This window comes from Tiliqua scincoides, chromosome 16, assembly GCF_035046505.1.
Source record: "Tiliqua scincoides isolate rTilSci1 chromosome 16, rTilSci1.hap2, whole genome shotgun sequence".
NCBI classification, from domain to species: Eukaryota; Metazoa; Chordata; class Lepidosauria; order Squamata; family Scincidae; genus Tiliqua; species Tiliqua scincoides.
This window is the reverse complement of record NC_089836.1, coordinates 1,142,701-1,167,214: the sequence shown is the minus strand read 5'-3', so window position 1 is coordinate 1,167,214 and position 24,514 is coordinate 1,142,701. Positions and strand designations below refer to the sequence as shown.

Sequence of the window (24,514 nt, the reverse complement as noted above, 5' to 3'; positions counted from 1 at the left end):
GCATGGCCTTTCCCAGTTTGAAGAGACACTTGGCCAACAGACCGAGGCAAAGAAGGAAGGCCCATAGCCAGGGAGACAGACCAGGGACAGACTGCACTTGCTCCCAGTGTGGAAGGGATTGTCACTCCCGGATTGGCCTTTTCAGCCACACTAGACGCTGTTCCAGAACCACCATTCAGAGCGCGATACCAGAGTCTTTCGAAACTGAAGGTTGCCAACAACAATATGGAAAGGGTCACACTGATGGTGGAATACAAATGAAGAACTTGCTACTGGGGCTCTTCTTGTGGTAGCTTTTACGATGTCAACCTGCACCGACAAGGGGTCGTTTAGTGCTCTTTTGAAACCCACATCTCCACCCCAGCAGATGCACAAACACAACGTAGACTGGTGTGTCAAACCTGTTTCATACAGAGGGCCGAAGCTGGCATTCGTGGTGCCTGCTGAGGGCCGGAAGTGACATCATTAAGCAGAAGGTGACATCATTAAGCAGAAGGTGACATCATCAAGCAGATGATGGCCAGAAATAAGCACTTGGTTCTCAGATAGAAGCTCATGGGCTGCAAATGACAAATACATGCATGTCTTGTTCGTATTTTCAAGGTAACGAGAGTTCAATCATCAAGCTGGGAGGGCCCAATTATAACAGGGGAGGCAGATAAATTGCTCCCAGGGGCCACATTTGGCCCACGGGTCTTATGTTTGACACCCCTACTAGTCTGACACCCCTACTGGTCTGAGTAGGTGGTCTGAGCAGGTTCTCCACGCAGCCCATCTGGGGAGGACCTGCAGCCCAGCCCGTGCATAGGGCCCTGAGCTCAATCCTGGCACCACTGGTTTAAAGGACCTTAAGTAGCAGTCAGTGAGGAAGGCCTCCCCATGTAGCCTTCCTAAAGCCTGGAAGGGGCTCAAGGGTGAGGATGCAGCTGGGGTGCGGCAGAGCCACAATCTGCACCTGCACCGAGGGGAGGACAACGAGCAAACAGGGAGAGGAAACGGGCCAGAAAAACCTGTCTCTTCATCACCAGCACAGAAGGTACAGAACGCAGAAACGCATCAAAATGCAGGAGGACACGGCAGCCACGTCCCCTGGCACTGCTGTAGCTCACGTCCAAAACCATTAAGCCAGGCCCCTCCCCACAGCCTGCACTGGCGGGAATCAGCAGCAGCTGGAGAGCCAACTCTGCACCAACCCAAGTGCCTGCGCGCTGTGCAAGTCTCGCCCCCCCCCAGGGGGCCAGGTGTTGCCGCAAGCCCGCCGGAAGTTTACAGAACGGCCAACTTCGGGTGTTGTCACAGTCGCCAGCCGCGGCGGGGCTGCTGCGCTTCCGAGGCAGAGGAAAGGGAGGTGTTGCTCGTAGACAGCAGAACAGACAAAGAACCGAAGCTGCCTGAGGAGCCCGGCCGCGGGAGGACACACAGCAGATCAGAGACATCCGGACGCAGGAAAGAAAACCAAGCCAGAGACAGGCAGCAAGCAGGCTGCAGCTGGTGTGCAGCAGGGCGGGTGGTTATCAAGCCATCAGCAATTTGTCTGCCTTCTCCACTTGTTGCAGTGCAATTTACCTGCATGCTCCAGGCGTATCTGCTACAGGTACCCCTCCTAAGGTAGATAAGGAGTCCCATGCGGAATGCTGCCAGTGGATAACTACTTCGGCAACTGCCCAGAAATATGGAGCAATAGGGGCTGAGAGAGAGAGAGATCTTGGGGTGGTGGTGGACAGGTCGATGAAAGTGTCGACTCAATGCGTGGCGGCAGTGAAGAAGGCCAATTCCATGCTTGGGATCATTAGAAAACGTATTAACAAAACAGCTAATATTATAATGCCGTTGTACAAATCGATGGTAAGGCCACACCTGGAGTATTGCGTCCAGTTCTGGCCGCCGCATTTCAAAAAAGACATAGTGGAAATGGAAAAGGTGCAAAAGAGAGTGACTGAGATGATTACTGGGCTGGGGCACCTTACTTATGAGGAAAGGCTACGGCGTTTGGGCCTCTTCAGCCTAGAAAAGAGATACCTGAGGGGGCATGTGATTGAGACATACAAAATTATGCAGGGGATGGACAGAGTGGATAGAGAGATGCTCTTTACACTCTCACATAACACCAGAGCCAGGGGACAGCCACTAAAATTGAGTGTTGGGAGGGTTAGGACAGACAAAAGAAAATATTTCTTTACTCAGTGCATGGTTGGTCTGTGGAACTCCTTGCCACAGGATGTGGTGACAGCATCTGGCCTGGATGCCTTTAAAAGGGGATTGGACACGTTTCTGGAGGAAAAATCCATTCTGGGTTACAAGCCATGATGTGTATGTGCAACCTCCTGATTTTAGAAATGGGCTATGTCAGATGCAGGGGAGGGCACCAGGATGAGGTCTCTTGTTATCAGGTGTGCTCCCTGGGGCATTGGGTGGGCCGCTGTGCGATACAGGAAGCTGGACTAGATGGGCCCATGGCCTGATCCAGTGGGGCTGTTCTTATGTTCTTATGGGCCGGAAAGCATTATTGGTGGTGACGGACCTCCAATGTGGAACTCCTTGCTACAAGATGTGGTGATGGCTTCTGGCCTGGATGCCTTTAAAGGGGATCGGACAGACTGATGGAGGACAAGTCCATCACAGGTTACAAGCCATGATGGGTATATGCAACCTCCCGGTTCAAAAAGTAGACTACCTTGGAAGGGAGTGGCAACAGGATGCAGGTATCTTGTTGTCTTGAGGGCTCCCTAAGGCAGTGTTGCTCAAATTGTGGGTTGGGATCCACTAGGTGGGCTGCAAGCTAATTTTACTGCATCAGGACATCAGTGGTACTCCTGATCAAAATAAAAGCCTCTGCCCCCCAGCTGCCGAGCCACCCCTAAACTTTACATGGTACTGCCTTGGAAAAGGGTCCCTTGCATATAGCTGGAAATCCACCAGTATGTCCAGGGCCGAGAGGTTCTTCCTCTTCTTCTGAAGTTAATGCCGTTACCTCAAAAGCTGAGGGGGTGGAGGCACTTTGATTCCTTCTATGAACCAGGGATGAGGGTACTGCTGGAAAGTTTATCTACATGCCAGCTGCCCAAGGTACCAAACCAACCCCTCTGGGAGTTCTACCTCCACCTACACTAAACTGAGAAACAAGACAACATTTTTTTCCTAAGGGAATGGTGCCAACAAAGCAACTTCAGGGATCTTCAAGCCTTTTTCAGCTTGACTGCCAACTTTTCTTTGACACAGTCAGGGTGGAATTTAGTTCATCTGGCTACCACTGGAGTGGTTTGACTCCAGCTGAAACAGCTGTTTACACATTGCACAGAGGGCAATCCCTGAGCGGCCCGACTCAGTTACAGAACCCAGAACGCCAGAGGATGGTGCATCTCACCCCAAGATGTACCCACAACTCAACCAGTCATGCTAACAGTCATCCGTTCGTGACTTCGCTCGCGTCACAGACGCACGGCCAAGCTCAACAGATGAGCTCTCAGCTGTTACACGATCCCTACGTCGTTTCATTCCCAGAACACTGCGGCGATTCTCTCGGCAAAAAAAAAAGCCATCTCTACAATCGAAAAAAGAATGGCTCCGGCACGAGATGATGTAAACTCGGTTTCCAAGCCCTCTTTGAACCCCATTGTTGACACAAGTGACACTCAGATGTTCCACACTGAGCACTTATTGACGGTCGCTCCTACGGGTTTGTCGAGCCCTCCTACCCGCAGAGTCACACTCATGCTTTTGTAACCCACGCCGTTCCCGAGCCACCCCGTCCCAGGCTTCTGGCAACCCTGAACTGCCAGCCTGGAGTCTACCAGAAGGCCTGCACATAAAACTACACTACATGTGGAATAGATATGTTGGCAACCTTCAGTCTCGAGAGACTCTGGTATCGCGCTCTGAAAGGTGGTTCTGGAACAGCGTCTAGCGTGGCTGAAAAGGCCGATTCGGGAATGACAATCCCTTCCACACCGGGAGCAAGTGCAGTCTGTCCCTGGTCCGTCTCCCTGGCTATGGGCCTTCCATCTTTGCCTCAGTCTGTTGGCCAAGTGTCTCTTCAAACTGGGAAAGGCCATGTTGCACAGCCTGCCTCCAAGCGGGCCGCTCAGAGGCCAAGGTTTCCCACTTGTTGAGGTCCACTCCTAAGGCCTTCAGATCCCTCTTGCAGATGTCCTTGTATCACAGCTGTGGTCTACCTGTAGGGCGCTTTCCTTGCACGAGTTCACCATAGAGGAGATCCTTTGGGATCCGGCCATCATCCATTCTCACGACATGACCGAGCCAACGCAGGAGTCTCTGTTTCAGCAGTGCATACACGCTAGGGATTCCAGCTCGTTCCAGGACTGTGTTGTTTGGTCCTTTTTCACTTGAAAACAAGTGAAACAAGTACAAGTTTCGTGGGACACTCAGAGTCCAATGCCATGCGTGTCAGCAGTGGGCCCTTGGTTGGTTGGTTGGCAACCTTCAGTCTTGAAAAACTATGGTATAAGCCTAAAGCACCTGGTATTCCCAGACGGTCTCCCATCCAAGTACTAACCCTTGGTATCCACAGGGGATCCATTCCAGGACCTCCCTCTGATACCTTATTCCACAGACAATGAAATAAGAGAACCCCAGCCCTGGCAAACTAGAAATGCTTTCCAGAAGCACCCAGGAGGTCTTCTTGAGGCCGTCCAGGCACAGGTTTGCATCTGTAGATAAGGAGAGCCCATTGTACCATTATAGGCAATGGGACTTATTCCCAGGTAAGCACAGATAGGATTGCAGCCTTAGCTGGACAAGATGGGTCATAACTAGACATCCTTGGGACTGAAATACAATGGAGGTGGGGTCAGATCCTGGTACGCAAGGTCCATTAAGGCCTTGCTGCTTTGGATGGGAGAGGAAAGCATAGCTTTGATTATGAGAAAGAGAGGACCCGAGTAGCTTAAAAGTGATCAAAATATGCAGCCCACTTCCATGAGAAGTATAAGAACAAAGCCCAACGGGTGTGTCGTGTTGTCTTTTGGGTGGAAAAGGTTGTGGGTGCAACATCCTGCAGGCACAGCCTGATCCACCGGGGCCATGTGGCCTTATAGATAACCTGGAGGAAAGATCTACAAAAGAACGCTGACCCAGGTGAGAGTTAGGGAATAACAGAGATAGCCAGTTAGCTTTGTTATTTTTATACTGATATGTTTCCTAAGAATAGGCCCTCAGTTTGGCTGTACTTGTCATAAGAGGCGACTAAACAGCCACCGGGTAGATGGGACTCGTCAGCCTGGGAAGGCAGCTCATCTGAGAGAAGGAAAACTCTGATCCCAAACCTCCACTGCCTTGTGGCTACATCCAGTTATGGAAAAGGCTTCAGGAGTCAACCTCGAGGCAAAATCCGGAGCCGGAGTCCCTGAGGCAGTTCATGGCTGAACACAGTCACGTTCTGGCAACTCCTGCGACGCCGCTGGAACCAACCGTATTGGCCTCTGCCTTTCCATTGGACCATTTCAGCGACGTGGAGAGGGGGGATTTGCTGCATGGGAAACAGCCTATCCTCCATACCTACTTTACCCAGGCTTCGCGCACTGGAGAGGACACTCTGTTCCAGAACCACCATTCAGAGCGTGACACCACCATAGTCTTCCTAGAAGTTTTATGCCTCTAGCATTTGCTGCCTTTTGTAACTTTATGTAACCCTATGTATTTAATAAAGTAAAAATCCTTTTACTAAGTTGTTTCATTGTCTGTCGGGGACAAAGGTTCAGAATCCTGCCTAGCCGTTCAGCAAGCTACCCAATACTCATTGAGGACTAGTAACTTGAGGACTGAGGCTTTAATTAAAGAAAGTGCTCAGTGCCTGCAAGGGATAGATTTAAGCCTAGAGGGTCTCCGTGCCCCTGGACTGAGACACTGGCACATACAGGGTGGTGGCAGTACTACCAAATAGGGGTCCTTGAGGGCTCTAGGGTTCAAGAACCAAGAACTCTGAGCACCCCAAAACCCAGGGAGTGTACGACACCCCCCCAGCAGCTTCTCAGAGGCCATTTGCTGGGGTTTCCCAGGCAAGTGTGTCAAGGACCCTTATCTCTTCAACTGTGCACTTATTCGATGGACAAGGGCATGTGGTGTACACAATGCTTCCAGAAAGGCAAAGCGAGGCTGGCTTTGAGATTGTAGCCAGGCTTAAGAACCTAGGAGTATGGCTTAAGTACCTTAAGCCAGGCTTAAGAACCAAACAGTATGGCAATTGGTTCACCCAGCTCTGTGTTCTCAACACAGACCGGCACAGCTCTCTGCAAAGTTTCAGGCAGGGCTGTTCCCCAGGCTGATCTTGAGACAAAAGGCTTCAAACCCAAGACTTTCTGCATGCAGAACTGATGCTCTTCCAGTGAGCTAAATCTCCCTTAGAGCCCACTCCTTGTCCCTTGGCAAGCTTTTTTTTTTTTAACTTGCAACTTAAACATACTTTTGCCATTCAAAGCAAGCCACTGCAGAGGACAACAGAACCGGGAGACAAGATCACAAGGGCTGGGATAAGGGACTGTAAGAGTTAAATTGCGAGAGCTGAGCCACAACATGATTAGCAAGGCTCCGGAGGCAGTAAAGAGATTCAGCCCAGAGTCTTACTGCCACATCTACAGAAAGAACATGCTCTTGGTCGGAGGCCAGGGATGCCTGCCAGCAAGGAAAATATCGCAACAGTCACCCATGAGTGAGCTCATGCTGCAGTTCACAGCAGAGGGGCCTCGTCAGAAGCCGGGCAAGAACTGGAAGGGGGGAACAGCACTGAGTTCTTAAGAAACGAGCCGGAGAACTTTCCCCAACACTGCCAAGAAGGATGTTGCAACTCTGCAAAGAAGCCCACAAAAAGTCACTAGGCTTCCGGTTTCAATTTTCTGCGGCCGCGCACACAGGCCTACCTCTCTTTTGTAAAACCTTCCACGTTTGCTGGCCTGCAGGTGAGATTCCAGCTTGGCCCAAGGAAAGCAGGAAAGGGGCTAATTTATACGCTATTTATCCAGCAATTCCCATTCACCAGAAAGCCCCTTTTTCTAGCTCCTGTCCAGACGAGAGTTCAGTTTGATTGTCAGGTGCTCTATTCGATTTCAGAAGATGACCGACGTTCCCATTTCCAACTGCAGGTTGGAGAAGTCGCGTAGGAGCACGTTTACTGACACAGGTCAGTCGGTGAATCGGTTAGGCAGAAAAGCCAGTCCTGAGAGCTCCTTCTGTCCATGCTGATGTTACTATGAACAGCAAAGAAGAAATGAGCACGTACGTGGGATCACACCCTGTTATTCTGGACTTGCTGCATAAAGGATCTTAAATATAGCTTAGAATTTTTTTAATGGGTAGGGCCATAGTTGAGTCTCTTCTCCTTCTTAGGAGCTACCAAGGTACCAACAGCTACCAAGGGCCAAACACTAAGTATTCCATGAGAAACCACCTTGCTATGCATGCGAGAAATTTGAACTGGATAGCTAAAAGATTAGTACAGGGGGCCCTCCTTATTTGCGGACTCGGAACCTGCAGATTTGAATATCTGTGGATGCTGAGCCCGCAGCTGGATGGCCTTTTAAGACCACCCAGACGCTTCTGAAAGGCACTTCTGGTGTGCCAGGGTGTGCCCCCACCAAGGATTTCATTATCTAAGGCACCTGGGGAAAAAGGTGCTTGGATCATTTCAAACTCTGCGATCTCTCCCCAGAGTCTTTAATGATGATGAGCCCGGGAGACGCAAAAGAAATTTTGCGTCAGAGGTTGGTAGACCTTGAATTGAGATCTGCGAGAGCCAGACTTTCTGTGTATGTTTTTCTTGGGGATCAAGCTCTTGCGTTTTCTCCTGCCAGATATTTTTATAATATTGTTATTCCTAAATTTAGGATTGCTTTTACTAAAGCTAGGTGTAATGTACTTTTATCAGCAGTTCTTTTGGGGCATTATGCAAGGGGTCCCTACTCAGAGAGACTGTGCCCCGCCCTCAAAATGTGGTGGAGACAACTGTCCATACTATGATGATTTGAGATCTAAATTTATCTCTCTGATCTTCGGTATTGAAACGGGGATGCAGGTGGAGGAAAAGCTTGCTTTTCTGCTTTCTGATGTATACTCGGATACATCACTCAGGGTTGCCTGCTTCTGTTATGCTGCACAGTTGGTAAGGAAGAAAATTGAGAGTGTAAATCTCTGATTCTATGATTTTACATATGTGTAACGGGGTGTTGGTTTTAATTCTGTGTATTTTGTTTTGTTTGTGATCAGCTGGTCAGATGACCGTAAATAAAGTATCTATCATTATCTAAGGAAATTGGTATGGAGTGGATCCCCCATGAATCCCAAGGACCAACTGTACAAGGGAGATGGAAAGGTGCAGAAACAAGACTAAATCCCTCCATTTCCTGGCCCCTCCTGTCATCCAAGGAGGTGATAAGGTTTGGTGGCAGCCAGCTGACTTTCCGCTGCCCTCCTCACCAAGTCTTGAGACTTTACACCCACAGCCACCTGGGTTTTATCTGCAGAGCTGCCTCCTTTATTTGTAAAACTGGGAGACAGGGCTAGGGTGGGGTTGGGTATTGGGCAAGCAAAGGAGACTGGTCAGAGATAATGTTTAAAAAAAATAACTTCATTAGAGCAAAAAGCATTTTAATCAATGGGGTGAATATTTGCACTACTGCAAAGCAAACTTTTGCATAAATGTAAAACTCCTCGGGCCAGGTTACAGCTCAAACAGCCAAGGCACAGGAAAGGGGCATTCCCTGGTTCCCCCAACAAGGGGATTCATGGGAGATGGGTGCAAAAATCACCATCTCGTGGCAGCTTGTGTCCCGTTTCAGGATGCCTGGAGTGGTAAAGAGGTGGTCAGGAGGGCAAGTTGTCTACATCCATGGTTCCCCAATTGTTGGTCACTACCCACCAGTAAGTGGCAACCTGGTTTTTGTGGGTTGTGAAACTGACACGCTGGTAGCCAACAAGGAAGATGTATTGGGCCCTATGGAAAGTGAAAGTAAGCCATACGTGCACACTTGGTCATGAGCAGGAAAACGTGCCTTGGTTCCTATTCAAGGCTAGGTGAAGGGGAATACAAGGCCACCAGAAGGGTCCCCATCTGATGGACAATGGTTGGCAACCTTCAGTCTTGAAAGACTATGGTATAAGCCTACAGCACCCGGTATTCCCAGGTGGTCTCCCATCCAAGTACTAACCAGGCCTGACCCTGCTTAGCTTCCAAGATCAGACGAGATCGGGCATGTGCAGGGTAACAGTTGCATGGACATGGACATGAACATGTTCTTCTGATGAACATGAACAAATGCTCCAGAAGGTGACCTGCCCAAAGCAAAAAGTATTAAAACAGGCTCGAGCAGCTGGTTAAAAGAAACTTTTTTAGCTTCGTAAAGCCAAGTGGGTCCTGATACAGTGTAGTTTTAAAGAGTGGGTCCCTGTGCTAAAACATTGGGTGCCAATGGTCTGTGTGGTTCAGCCTGCCCCCCCCACCAGCGGCAGAGTTCAAGGTCAAGGAGAAATGGAAAAGGCGCAAAAGAGAGTGACTAAGATGATTACGGGGCTGGGGCACCTTCCTTATGAGGAAAGGCTATGGCGTTTGGGCCTCTTCAGCCTAGAAAAGAGGTGCCTGAGGGGGGACATGATTGAGACACACAAAATTATGCCGTGGATAGAGAGATGCTCTTTACACTCTCACATAACACCAGAACTGGGGGACATCCGCTAAAATTGAGTGTTGGGAGAGTTAGGACAGACAAAAGAAAATATTTCTTTACTCAGCGTGTGGGTGGTCTGCGGAACTCCTTGCCACAGGCTGTGGTGATGGCGTCTGGCCTGGACGCCTTTAAAAGAGGATTGGACAAGTTCCATTACGGGTTACAAGCCATTATGTGCATGCGCAACCTCCTGATTTTAGAAATGGGCTATGTCAGATGCAGGGAAGGGCACCAGGATGAGGTCTCTTGTTATCTGGTGTGCTCCCTGGGGCATTTGGTGGGCCGCTTCCAGACAAGAAGCTGGACTAGATGAGCCTATGGCCTGATCCAGTGGGGCTGTTCTCATGTTCTTAAAACTGTTGATCCTCGGCTGCATCTCCAGGTCAGGCTGGAAAAGGCTGCCATCTGAAACTCCAGGGAGCCGCTGCCAGCCAGTGTTGACAATACTGGATTAGGTGAACCAAGGACCTGACTCTGTACTGCAGCGTCCCAGGTACCCATGGCATGCAAACAAACCCAGGCCGGTCAAATCCCCTTGACTAAATGCCTGCCATTAACTTGAGAGGTTATAAAAGTCACACCAGGGTGGCCCAGGATGGGAAGTGCCAGCGTAACTTGTACTCGATAATAAGCACTCTAAAAATAGCCCTGAACAAACAAGAGGTTCAGGCCCCAACCTGCTGGGACATGCTCCACCCTTAGGTGCCAGGCCCTGCCCGCGTTCCAAGAGGCCATTTCACAATCAAAGAGCCACCAACCTCCTGGCGAGCAACACCCTTTCGCCCTGTCGGCTGGCAGTTCCTGGGGAAAACCCCTAGGATGCCCTGACCCATCTTTCAGAGACAGCGATGCAAGAGCCAGTCAGAAGTGCAGGCTGTGGGCACATTAATAAGTCATCGGAAACAGAGCTCCCTTGCAACTCCATTCTGCCCTGGCCGGCCAACCTCTATTTGGGAATAGCAAGTGGCGCTGCCAGGACTCCATCATTTGGCTTATTCCTTCCTGTTATTTCATAAGGTGGGCCAAGCAGGCACTGTGGGGCTGCCTCCCAAACTGCCCCTTCCCTGCAGACTTCCTGGCAGGGACCAAAAGCCATTTATAGCTTTGCTTATCCTCTTAAGTGGCCGCTGGGAAGTTCTCCTCCCCTATGGTTCTTGCTCCTATTTTTATTGTACAGTGGGTTCTCCTTATCTGCAAGCTTGGCACCCATGGATCTGACTCAATGCGGGTGCTGTGCCTGCGGTTGAAGGGCCTCAGAGACATATGAACATAAGAACAGCCCCACTGGATCAGGCCACAGGCCCATCTACGTAGTCCAGCTTCCTGTATCTCACAGCGGCCCACTAGATAAGAACATAAGAACAGCCCCACTGGATCAGGCCACAGGCCCATCTAGTCCAGCTTCCTGTATCTCACAGCGGCCCCACTAGATAAGAACATAAGAACAGCCCCACTGCATCAGGCCAAAGGCCCATCTAGTCCAACTTCCTGTATCTCACAGCGGCCCACTAGATAAGAACATAAGAACAGCCCCACTGCATCAGGCCAAAGGCCCATCTAGTCCAGCTTCCTGTATCTCACAGCGGCCCACTAGATAAGAAAATAAGAACAGCCCCACTGGATCAGGCCACAGGCCCGTCTAGTCCAACTTCCTGTATCTCCCAGCGGCCCACTAGATAAGAACATAAGAACAGCCCCACTGGATCAGGCCAAAGGCCCATCTAGTCCAGCTTCCTGTATCTCACAGCGGCCCACTAGATAAGAAAATAAGAACAGCCCCACTGGATCAGGCCACAGGCCCGTCTAGTCCAACTTCCTGTATCTCACAGCGGCCCACTAGATAAGAAAATAAGAACAGCCCCACTGCATCAGGCCAGAGGCCCATCTAGTCCAGCTTCCTGTGTCTCACAGCGGCCCACTAGATAAGAACATAAGAACAGCCCCTCTGCATCAGGCCACAGGCCCATCTAGTCCAGCTTCCTGTATCTCACAGCGGCCCCACTAGATAAGAACATAAGAACAGCCCCACTGCATCAGGCCAAAGGCCCATCTAGTCCAGCTTCCTGTATCTCGCAGTGGCCCACTAGATAAGAACATAAGAACAGCCCCACTGGATCAGGCCAGAGGCCCATTTAGTCCAGCTTCCTGTATCTCACAGCGGCACACCAAATGCCCGACGGACCTCCCAGACAGGCTCAGAAGTGCTTTCCAGTTGTGTCTAGGAGGCCTTCTGAAGTTTCCAAAAGAAACTTCGGTTCTTCTGGCTGCCCCACCACAAATTCCATTACCTGCAGAATTCGGTATCCGTGGTGGTCCTGGAATGACGGATACTGAGGGCCCACTGAAGTTTATTAATTTTATCAACAGCGCTTATTCTTAGCTGCCTTGGGTACCTAAATTTTTTTAAAGGCAGGGCATACATTATAAATAAATAAGCCGGACACCAATTCAGTGTACGTGAATGTGAACCGCATCTCAACGTTCACATTCCCGTCCAGCTATGTATCCTAGTCCTGTGGATTTCTGGAGACTCATGGAAGAATGCAGTGGGAAGAAGGCAAGACTTGTCCACAAGAAGGGGCAGCACTTCTGCTGGAACACAATGACATGAACACCCACACAAGTTCTGAACTGCTTTCCACGAAGCTCCATTCTGCACGAGTCAGGCCCTTGGTCCAGACATCCCAATAGAGCAGTCACTGACTGGCAGCAGCCTCTGAGGGGGCCTTTCCCAGCCCTACCGGAAGATACCAGAGATTGGAAGGACCTTCTGCCCACAAACAGGGGCTCTATGTCTGAGACAAGCAAAGAAGAGGTGTCAAGGATGCCTCCTTCAGATTTTACAAGAATGACCATTGCCTGCATCCCTAAGAGATCTTCTCCATGACACCAGGAGGGAAGCCCCTACCAGATGCCGCCCTAAACGTTACTGGCCAAACCGAGCCTAGGAGTTTGTCTACATTCTCCGGCCAAAATGAGGCAATCAAGTTTGCAAATGAATCACTCTCAAGTCTTGCAGAAGCAGCAATAAAAGCAAATTCCGTGATGACCCAGGGTGACCTCCGTTAGAAAGGGACGAAACGACCGACCTGCAAAGCTATTTATTGCCGCTCATTGCATTACCCAACATTAAAAAAAAGCCGGCAGCTGTGAAAGTTGCGGAAGGCCTTCCCGCAATACGCTCTCACTGCTGGGTCAAGAAGCACCCGCGGCCAACCCAAGGCAAACCTGCAGAGCGTGTAAAGAAGGTGTGATTGCCTGGGGGCGCCCAAGTTGGAACCCATCCTTGGCCCACCAAGAACCCATAGCAAGTGTCCTCACCACCTCTTTGCTCCCAGAAGGCAAACCTCAACCCCATGCTTTTGACAGACCCAAATCATTATCAGGGTCAGGGCGGTTCGGCAGGGGAACAGATTGCCGAGAGAGGCGGTGGACTCTCTCTCACTAGAGATATTCAAGCAGAGGCTCGACAAGCACCTGTTGGAGACGCTCTAAGAGGATTTCCTGCCTAAGACAGGGGGTTGGAATAGATGACCTAACTCTATGATTATCTTGGCTGCAAAGCATCCATACTGTTCTGCCTTCCACTCGCCACTTCCAGAACCATGCCCGCAGTGTCATTGAACAGGCGAAGGTGTTCAGCGATTACAGTTTTCCTCTCAATTGTGCAAGCATCATTTGTTTGATATTTTAAGGCAGCGAGAGGACCTGGGCACGTAGTTTTAGAGCCACAGTAGAGAAGACCTCACCTCTTGTAGATCATGCCCCCCCGCAGTGGCCACTGAAGGCAAAGCGAGGGTTTGGTGAAGGAGTGAAGGTGATGGGTGGGAGGAGGATATTGGAAGGGGCAGTTCTTGCACTCGGGACACTTAGGGCTCTCAAGACTAGGACAACATGGGCTGAGCCTCCGTGAATTTCAGTATCGGCAGACGCTGCACCTGCAGCTGGAGGGCTTCAGAGGACCTCCCAGACACAATGGGAAGTCACTTCTGGTTCAAGGCAGTGACTTCCAATCATGTCCAGGAAGGTCGCCCGAGCCCTCCAGCCGCGGAGTTAATTATCTATGGACTTCAGTATCCACAGGGGTCCTGGAATGGATCCCCAGAGATAACAGGGGGTCCACTTTAATTGTATGCACATCAACTGAGATATAAGGCCCTGCTGAGTTCAACGGGACTTACTCCCAGGTATGTGTGTACAGGGCCGCCCCCCCAAAAACCCCCAACCTCATCTATAGAGGGTGTCATTGCCCTAACATCAGAACTTTGTGTTCGAATTGAATCCTAAATCTTGTCAGAAATTGCTGTAAACTTTCTAACAAAGAGTCAGGCTCATTTTCTACTTCTTGACATCATCAAGATCCACTGCACAATTTGGGGAAGAAGTGGGAGTTCCCATTGGGGGTACAGGCAAACTGGAAATTAGTTGGTGATTAGTTCGTTAAAAAGGAACTTACTGCTTAGGCAAGGAAAGGCAAACACCTATCTTTGAACATTACAAAGGCAGATGAAAAAAAACCTGTTTTGTACTGCGAAAGAACCTGTCCCGGAAACATTATATGATGATTTGATTCAATGAGGAAGCTGCAATGAGGTGCCCGTGTTTTCTTGCTGGGCGAGTGACACGGCCTTATACAGCAAGGCTTGAGACAACTGGTTGGTGGTAAACAACGCATTTTAATAAGGGGTGTTTAAAAAGACAGACCATACACAAATTGGGACACACAAGTGAAGTTTCCACTTTCTTCATCTGTGAGAGCTCAAAAGAGAAAAATCAGTGTTTCAAAAAAAAAAACAACACCCAAAACTCTGTCACTCAATGAAGTTTTTAGCAATAAGTTGGCCGCAGACACAGAGGGGAATACCAAGAATTTAGGGCATCCTCTAACCCAGGGGTTTCAAACATAAGGCCTGGGGGCCAGATGCGGCCCCCGGAAGCTTTTTATCCAGCCCTCAAGCTCTCAGCTGCTGAGCAGTGCTGAGGTGTTACTGCTGAAAGGGCAGCCCGCACAAAAATTGGGCGCTCCCATATCTTGAAATATGATCAAGATTTGTGTGTTTTCTCTTCTGTCATTTGCAGCTAACAAATTCCTAAGTGAGAAAAAGTGCTTATTTTTGGTTATGACCTGTTTAAGGATGATACTTTCTGCCTAACGACATCACTTCCGGCCCTCAGCAGGCATCATGAATGCCATTCGGCCCTCAGTATGAAACGAGTTTGACACCCCAGCTCTAACCGAAGAGACGCACTTTTAACTCATGATTAAAATCTCTGCCACTGAAGTCATTGGGATGTAGACACGTCAGTTCGACTGAACCTGGCCCACAAGTTCTTACCCGCAAATGGAGATGCCAAAAACATATTGCGCTCGCTGGGTGTTCAAAGAACTTCACCCATAACATCTTAAGGGTTCCAATACAACAACCTTATTTGTGTTGGCAACCTTCAGTCTCGAAAGACTCTGGTAGCGCGCTCTGAATGGTGGTTCTGGAACAGCGTCTAGTGTGGCTGAAAAGGCCGAAAAGGCCAATTCGTAAAGCAAGTATAATTACCCCCATACTGCAGATGGAGAAGACCGAGGCCGAGAAGGACTGGCCTTCTTGTGTTTGGTCAACTGGGGCAGAGGCTGTACATAAGAACAGCCCCACTGGATCAGGCCATAGGCCCATCTAGTCCAGCTTCCTGTATCTCACAGCAGCCCACCAAATGCCCCAGGGAGCACACCAGACTACAAGAGACCTCATCCTGGTGCTGTCAGGAGGCTGCCGCGGGTCAGATACAGGCTTGCTGCAGGTTGCATCTGGCCCCCGGGCAGGGGTTTGGAGACCCCTGATCTAATGAATGAATTAGCTATTTATCGAATTCTACTCATGAATCTATCAGCCAACAAGGTCGAACACCGGAATCTCTATTGTCAGGAGGTCTCTTCACAAACAGGGCAAAAATAAGGGCCGGCTTTGAGCCTTCCCAAGGGATCTTTAATGGAAGACAGACTACTGGACACAGACAAACCATGTATATGATTGAGTAAGAGAACTTCTAGAGTGGGCAGAGGTACCTTGGGAGGAAAGCTGGGCTGGCCTCCCCTCTCTGGCTGCGTCTGCAAACCAACAGGGCCGCAGAAAAAGTGCCTTTCCCGATACAATCCAACACGTTTCGGTGCTTCTTGTTTTTCCGTTTCAAGGGTTTAATAAACTCAAGTAACCCACTGAAAAGTGTGACTGTGCGTCGCATTTTTCTCAGCAAAGCCTCACCCGATGGGGGGTGGAGGGGGGAATTTATAACTGGGGGGAAAAAAAAATCACTGCATAAACAGTTTCATTCCTGAACCGCGATGCTTGCCTGCACGCTCAGAGCCTGCCTCCCTCCCTCACATCCTTATTCATTGGTGAACATAAGCACAGCTATTTCATCCCGCAGGGGTGGCCGTCCACAGCCAATGCGCCAAGCGAGAGTCGGCACGCCAGCTGAATGGTGCCACGTTGAGACAAGCCCTGAACACTGGCACACTGGTGCCACCAACGCCGCGACACATCCTTTTGTCTGTCCCAACTCTCCCGCCTGTTGATTTCAGTGGTCCTGGTGTTGTGTGAGAGGGAAGAGAATTTCCCTCTGCCCACCCCATGCATCTTATCCATCACCATCTCACTGGAGGCCTTCAAGCCTCCAATAGGCACCTGCCGCAGATGCTCTAGGAGGACCTCTTGCTACAGGAAAGGGGGTTGAACTAGATCAGGGGTGCTCAAACTTTCAACTTTAGGGATGCTGGACCTTTAACAAGTGTATAGAAGAGAGAATTGCAGCAGGAGCAACTTGTCATCCCACAGATGACAAGCTGCACCTGCTGAAATTCTCTCTTCTATACACTTGTTAAAGGTCCAGCATCCCTAAAGTTGAAAGTTTGAGCACCCCTGAACTAGATGATCCCTACCAACTCTTGATGTCTCCACCTAGGCTAGAAGCCATCACAACAGCCTTCTCTGCCCCACACCAACCCATTCTTCCCACCCAACAGCTATGCTCCCTCAGTTAACTGCCCTTATGTCTTTCAGATCCCTTCTGAAGATTCACCTACACCTTGGTTTTATTGTTTATGTGCCAATAAAGGTTTTTGACTTGACTTGAAGACCCACCTTATCCGTGACACCTTTCGCCAAGCTACCCTGTTGGTTACACTTCAGCTCGTCTACAACAGTCACACATTCCCCCCCCCCCATTCACCCTGCCTTCATTTTCCTCCCCATCCTCTGGGCCTATCTTGACTGTAAAGTCCTTGGGGCAGGGCCAAGCCCTCTCGATGTTTGTAACACACCAGGCACACCCACAGCACAATTTAATGGCTGATGCAGTAGTGGCTTGGCTGGGTGAAGAATGAACTTCCTCCCAGCAACAGACCTTTGAAGCTTTATAGGAAATTGAAGTTGGGTTTTCCCCAAGTGAAGCAAAGTGTACCCAAGGGCTGATCGCATTTGAAAAATCTGATGATTTGAGGGAGGGCTTGTCTGTTCTGGAAGAAAGTGCCAGAAACATGACTCTCCTGTGGACAACCAGGGCTGGAAGACATCCCAGCTGCTTCGTCAGTCCATGCTGGCTCACGCAAATTCAGTCCCTGTGGCTGGGAAACAGAGAGAGACACAGCCAAGATGTCCCGGCAGGAGGTGTGCCTTCGCTAGGTAGTACAGCACAACGGGGAGGGGGGGGTCAAAGGAGTTCAAAATAAGCCAGCCCCCCACACTAGAGGATCAGGGCCACACAAGGGGAAGGCCTTTCCTAATCTCACAAGTAAGATGGAGGCTTCTGCTAATCCCATAGTAACTAGGGAAGGAAAGCGCCCCCTTTCTATCCCCACTTTCTCCCACATAACAAAAAAATCATTTCAACTGTTTCAACTTCTGGTTTGCACCAGTGACTTCTGGTCATATCTAGAAGGCACTTCCAGCGGCATCCAGGAGGTTCTTCACCATCTAGACAGAAGCTGGAGCCAAGGACCCAGCCGTTGCCCTGCTGTGGCGCTCCTTCTGCCTCTCAAAACTGAGCGCACACTCAAGCCGTGCCACTCTCTGCCCCTCTTCTCCTTCCAACTGGTCTGGCAGGAGAGAAGGGGCAGAATGACACCAAAGCAGAGCCAGCTGATTGGCTGGCCGGCCACCAGCGAGTAGGAAGAGACAAGACGCTGGCCGCCCATCACCTGTCATCACTCCCCAGTGAGTTCCTGAAGGTGGCCCTCACCCTGCAGACTGGGGCGTGAGGTGGTGGGTCCCAGCTCTCAACAAGCTGAAAACCACTGGCCTGGACGTGTCTGATGCCACAAAAAGGTTGAAGAAGGTAAGCAGCTGTGGACCTCATCGGTTCCTTGGTGAGACAGTTTCCTGAGAGCTCTGAGCAAGAGCAGATCAAAGTTTATGGAGGTGGTTAACGCTGGTGGCGTCATCAGCAACCTGCACTCCAGTGACAAAGGGAATCAGGTGCCGAGTCACTGGCCAAAGGACACACCTATCACAGGGCCCATCTGACCTGGCCGACCTCTGAACCTTGGACAGGTGTGGGAGTGGCAGCACCTTCAGTGCAGAGCTTTGCTGGGAGTCTTCCAGCGACACAGCTGAAGAAAGCAAGCAGAAGCCCAGCCTATCGGACCTGCACAGCAGCTACACCCCCTTGGAGTAAAACCTCCCCCATCTTCATGCACTTGGCCACAAAATGAGAGAGAGGAAGGCAGAGCTGCAGGGGGTAGCCTTGCATAACAGGATGCAGCCTCTCCGAGAGACGGAAACCTTTGGTCGGCCTTCCACGGACTCCACCACCAGCACTGCTGCAATGAGCTTGGGCCACCAGGCCAACAGCTTGCGGTGGCTTCCGCTTGCCAGACGGCACAGGTGCAAGAACCGGAGCTCGAGCGAAGCCGTGCCAAAGGCAACATCGCGCATGACGGCAGCAGCCCTGGCTCTGGTCTGGCTGCAGAAGTTAATGCCGTATCCGGGAGGCTGCCTGCTCTGTTCTCCCACGTCCCACTCCTCCCAGAAATGTGCTCTCCGAAGCTGCCGCCATCTGGCCTCCCCCCCCCCCCGCTTCCCAGCATGCTTGCAAAATTCTCACTGGAAGGAGTCCACGGTTATTCTCTTGTTCAGATTGTTAGATGCCTCTCTACTATGCCTTGCTAAAAGGGGGAAGCAAGGAAACAGACAGGGCAGCTTCCAGGTGCAGTGCAAGAGGGCTGCTTTGATGACCATTGAGACGTCCCCTTTATTAAGGACTCCCACCCCTAAACCAAGCAGCCACAGTGGAGACCCTCTTCTGTTTAAAAACCACCCCAATTCAATTCGGAACAGCATCCCTCCCAGCACTTGCGACTGGCACCCCCTGTTTTTCAGATTGAGCCCTTTTGGAAAGGGAAACCCTTCCCCTTATTTTTGCTCTGGGACATAAGAACATAAGAGCAGCCCCACTGGATCAGGCCACAGGCCCATCTAGTCCAGCTTCCTGTATCTCACAGTGGCCCACCAAATGCCCCAGGGAGCACACCAGATAACAAGAGGCCTGCAAGGCCTCCTGGGAATTGTAGTTTAAGAACATAAGAGCAGCCCCACTGGATCAGGCCATAGGCCCATCTAGTCCAGCTTCCTGTATCTCACAGCGGCCCACCAAATGCCCCAGGGAGCACACCAGATAACAAGAGGCCTGCAAGGCCTCCTGGGAATTGTAGTTTAAGAACATAAGAACAGCCCCACTGGATCAGGCCACAGGCCCATCTAGTCCAGCTTCCTGTATCTCACAGCGGCCCACCAAATGCCCCAGGGAGCACACCAGATAACAAGAGGCCTGCAAGGCCTCCTGGGAATTGTAGTTTAAGAACATAAGAACAGCCCCACAGGATCAGGCCACAGGCCCATCTAGTCCAGCTTCCTGTATCTCACAGCGGCCCACCAAATGCCCCAGGGAGCACACCAGATAACAAGAGACCTGCAAGGCCTCATGGGAATTGTAGTTAAGAACATAAGAACAGCCCCACTGGATCAGGCCATAGGCCCATCTAGTCCAGCTTCCTGTATCTCACAGCGGCCCACCAAATGCCCCAGGGAGCACACCAGATAACAAGAGGCCTGCAAGGCCTCCTGGGAATTGTAGTTTAAGAACATAAGAACAGCCCCACTGGATCAGGCCACAGGCCCATCTAGTCCAGCTTCCTGTATCTCACAGCGGCCCACCAAATGCCCCAGGGAGCACACCAGATAACAAGAGGCCTGCAAGGCCTCCTGGGAATTGTAGTTTAAGAACATAAGAGCAGCCCCACTGGATCAGGCCATAGGCCCATCTAGTCCAGCTTCCTGTATCTCACAGCGGCCCACCAAATGCCCCAGGGAGCACACCAGATAACAAGAGGCCTGCAAGGCCTCCTGGGAATTGTAGTTTAAGAACATAAGAACAGCCCCACTGGATCAGGCCACAGGCCCATCTAGTCCAGCTTCCTGTATCTCACAGCGGCCCACCAAATGCCCCAGGGAGCACACCAGATAACAAGAGGCCTGCAAGGCCTCCTGGGAATTGTAGTTAAGAACATAAGAACAGCCCCACTGGATCAGGCCACAGGCCCATCTAGTCCAGCTTCCTGTATCTCACAGCGGCCCACCAAATGCCCCAGGGAGCACACCAGATAACAAGAGACCTGCAAGGCTTCCTGGGAATTGTAGTTAAGAACATAAGAACAGCCCCACTGGATCAGGCCATAGGCCCATCTAGTCCAGCTTCCTGTATCTCACAGCAGCCCACCAAATGCCCCAGGGAGCACACCAGATAACAAGACGACCTGCAAGGCCTCCTGGGAATTGTAGTTAAGAACATAAGAACAGCCCCACTGGATCAGGCCATAGGCCCATCTAGTCCAGCTTCTTGTATCTCACAGCGGCCCACCAAATGCCCCAGGGAGCACACCAGATAACAAGAGACCTCATCCTGGTGCCCTCCCTTGCATCTGGCATTCTGACATAGCCCATTTCTAAAATCAGGAGGTTGCGCATACGCATCATGGCTTGTACCCTGTAATGGATTTTTCCTCCAGAAACTTGTCCAATCCCCTTTTAAAGGCGTCCAGGCCAGATGCCGTCACCACATCCTGTGGCAAGGAGTTCCACAGGGACCTTTTTGCTACTGAAAAGCAGTATATATTAGGAAGAGCAGAGGGCTCTCTGTGGTTGCTGTAGGCAAGGTGCTGACCACAGCAAACACGCTGCTTTGTGCAAGTGCATCACACATCAAGATGCACTTTGAATGGAGAAGTGCAGGCCCATTGCTTATGACATACTGCAGAAGAGGAGGTAAGTTGGCCTCCAGCATTTCAGTAGTGACAAATGAAGGGGTGGGTGGGAGATCAGAGAAGGAAATGGCACAGTGTGTTCCAAACACACTTAGTTTTTCCCAGCTTTTCACAGAGTGACCCACCCTCAAATGCCTGGTGGTTTCCTAGCCTGTTCTCCTAAACCTTAATTTGGGGTGGGTTTTTCCAGGGTTCAGAAAGCTTAGAAAACAGCCTTTTGTCAAGAGCAGCAGATAGCCCAAAGTGAGCAACTTTCACGAGTGCAACCTTTGTCTCTAGAACAGGGGTTTCCAAACTTTTTGGCCAGAGGGCCGCATCAAATATCTGGCAGGGTGTTGAGGGCCGAAAAAACACTTAAATATAAAATTTAAATAAATTAGAGAAGGAACTTAGCTGAGTGAATAAATGAATGAATGGCTCATTCATTTAACCTCTCTGGTCCTCAGAACACCCTATAGACCTAATCAGGGCACAGTGTTGGTCATATTCAGTTGAGTGGGCCAGAGGCTTTCAGGGGACAAGAGGTTGGCTGTGGGCTGGAAAGAGGCTTGCTGTGGGCCGCATCTGGCCCCCGAGCCAGGGCTTGGAGACCCCTGCTCTAGAATGTCAGATCACAACCCACACCCTCTGGATGCAGGCTGTGATCTGACTTTCTAGTGCATTAGGCTGCACTCTCAAAAGTTGCTCACATTGGGGCATGGTCCAGCTCAGGGGTGTCCAAAGTTTTAGGCAGGAGGGCCACATCAGCTCTCTAACACTGTGTCAGGGGCCAGGGGAAAAAAGAATTTACGTTTAAAATTTGAATAAATTTACATAAGTTTACATAAATGAATATATTAAAGACGAACTTATATGAATGAATGAAGGTCTTGCAACAGCTCAAGGCCTATGAAAGGCCTTGTACAAAGCAAGGTTGGCCTTTCCTTTGCTGCCGCTGCTGCACCACAGACGTGAAACAGCAAGAAGTGGAGGGAGTCCTCATCCCACAGCTCATGTGAGAGGTCAAACAGTCGCCCTCACACTGCGAGCAGTTGCGTCGGGCCAGTACGGGTTCCAACAAATCTCTGGAGGGCCAGAGGCTCATTGGAGACGGGGGGCTTCCTGAGGGCCGCATTGAGAGGCCTCGAGGGCCGCAAGTGGCCCCAGGGCCGGGGTTTGGGCACCCCTGGTCCAGCTGATCTAACTGAAACCTATTGCTTTGCAGGGAGAAGGCAAGGCATAGCTGGTTCACCAGCGTAAACCAGAGAGGAGAAGGCTCAATGTCTTTGGAGAAGGGTGGAATGAGCTTGGAAGTTGCACCCACCAAACAGACATGGTACTTGGAACGCCTGTGAACTGGGCCACAGGGCATCTTTTAAATAGTGTCCTCACATTTACTGGGTTTGGGGGAGCAACTGCCCCTTCCTCACTTAGCCTGGCATCTTTTCCAACAGCTGTTGCTGGTGCCTTTTCCAGATTTGTGAGCTCTCTGAGGAAACTTATTTCCAAACTTATTAATTTTGCAAAGTAAACCACTTTGCGAATTTTCTCCAAAAAACAGTACAGAAATATCCTTAACAACTTAGTTTTATGCCTTCTTAGGAAAAGCAGGGCTGCTGAAAATGGATGCCCTGCACCCAGAGGGCACCAGGATGAGGTCTCTGTTATCTGGTGTGCTCCGTGGGGCATTTGGTGGGCCGCTGTGAGATACAGGAAGCTGGACTAGATGGGCCTTTGGCCTGGTCCAGTGGGGCTGTTCTTATGTTCTTAACTACAATTCCCAGGAAGCCTTGCAGGTCTCTTGTTATCTGGTGTGCTCCCTGGGGCATTTGGTGGGCCACTGTGAGATACAGGAAGCTGGACTAGATGGGCCTATGGCCTGATCCAGTGGGGCTGTTATGTTCTTACGTAGAGGGTGCTCTCAGAGGCTGATGACTCTCCATATGCCATCAAAATGGAAATAAAAAACCAGCAGCAAAAGTGTGACACTTCCTTAAGGGAAGATAGCTACATACCATGTAAGGAATAAGTACAGACTTGTATTGTCTGAAGAGAATCTTAAACATGGACTGAAATCCTAAGGCACAGACTTAGTCGAGATTCAGAGGGCCCGCAGTAGGCGCGACGGATTGGCTCCAGGAACCCCCCATGGATATCAATTTCTGTGAACAGTCAAATTCATGGAAGGGTCTCGCATCCATGGATTTGATTATCTGTATCTGGAAGTTCCCTGAGGCCCTGCTTATCCAAGGGCCTTATTCAAAGCTGCAGGTGTTGAGTCCATGGATAAGAAGGGCCCATTGTACAAGTTGGATGATTGTTTAACCACACACACACACACACACACACACACACACACACACAGAGGGAGTGTTGTGTGATGCCTTTCTAGGACTAAGATTCTTGGTGGACAATAAAGCTTTCATTAACAGGAGATCACTTCAGAAGCACTATGTAGGCAAAGATGGGTACACACTTAATACTTATTTTACTACTTTTTCAGCAAGAAGTAGATCACAAAGCGGTTTACACACCTAAACAAATGGTTCACACAAACACCCAGGCAGCAGTTTTCTAGTCACTCCTTACCAGCCCCAAATCTAAAAATGGTAGACAAAATCCCAAATGCCTTGCACACAGCCAGAGCATTAACAAGCGGACAATGTGTGCATTTCAGAATCTATATTTTAGGACGACAGATTTTGCTTTGCTTCATGAACCTGGACGTCACAGCCACAAACGCTCCGCTGAAGTCATGTCGCCCCAAGGCTGATCGCTGCTATCGAACTCCAGGCAGACACCCTTGTAGGGCGATATACTCCGATAAGGTCAATTGGGCCAGGCGGCTGCGCAGATTTGAAACAGGGGCTCGGATATGAAAGCCACATTTCACAAAGCCCCAGAGACAAGGGGGTGCAAACGTTGGCAACCGCAGAAATACCCCCCCCTCGCAGTTATAGCGCATTACACTCGTGTGCCTGCATTCAGGAACTGTGCCAAACACTTGCTTTCCTGAACACCAAGTCCTGCAAGCCCGCTACAGAGTGATAAGGGCTCACCACCACACAATAGCGTGCGTTATGCAAGGGCTCTGGATAAAACCAGTCATAGGACTCTCCCGTCTGTACTAGGAAAGAGCTGGATTCTTGGGGGGGGGGGGGCAAGAAACCCAAATAATTGCCTTTCTGGATAAGCTTTCAGAACCTGCAACGAGAGCCTTGGGAGTGTGCAAAAGGGCACATTTTTGAGAATCCAGAATTCTTCGCCAACTGAAGTGCCCAGGGGGGAAGTTGAAGACTTTCCTGGATATTTCAAATTCCTGACTGTGCTGAATCTTAATGCCTTTGGAACAAGGATCCCTCCAAGCTAAGCTGCTTGGGTTTCTGCTATGAGGGTGGGATTCACAGGTTAACAGAGAATATTGCAGGTGATCCCTTCCACACCACTACACATTCAGAACAGTTCACAACTTAGGGCTCAAGTTGGGCGAAGACGGGCGAATTTGACTCTACTTTTCTGAGTCTGGGGTGTGAAATTGCTTGGCCAGGTGATTTAA

The 24,514-nt window shown here is 50.3% G+C and overlaps 2 protein-coding genes and 1 pseudogene across 2 annotated transcripts in view; all 3 read right to left on the bottom strand.

The window, feature by feature from the left end:
• The window catches only part of NOTCH1 (notch receptor 1), a 787,535-nt gene that overhangs the window by 183,659 nt on the left and 579,362 nt on the right, over positions 1-24,514 (bottom strand). The window lies entirely within an intron of this gene.
• EEIG1 (estrogen-induced osteoclastogenesis regulator 1) overlaps positions 1-24,514 on the bottom strand; it is a 68,077-nt gene that overhangs the window by 34,375 nt on the left and 9,188 nt on the right. The window lies entirely within an intron of this gene.
• On the bottom strand, positions 9,107-9,225 carry LOC136635793 (5S ribosomal RNA; annotated as a pseudogene).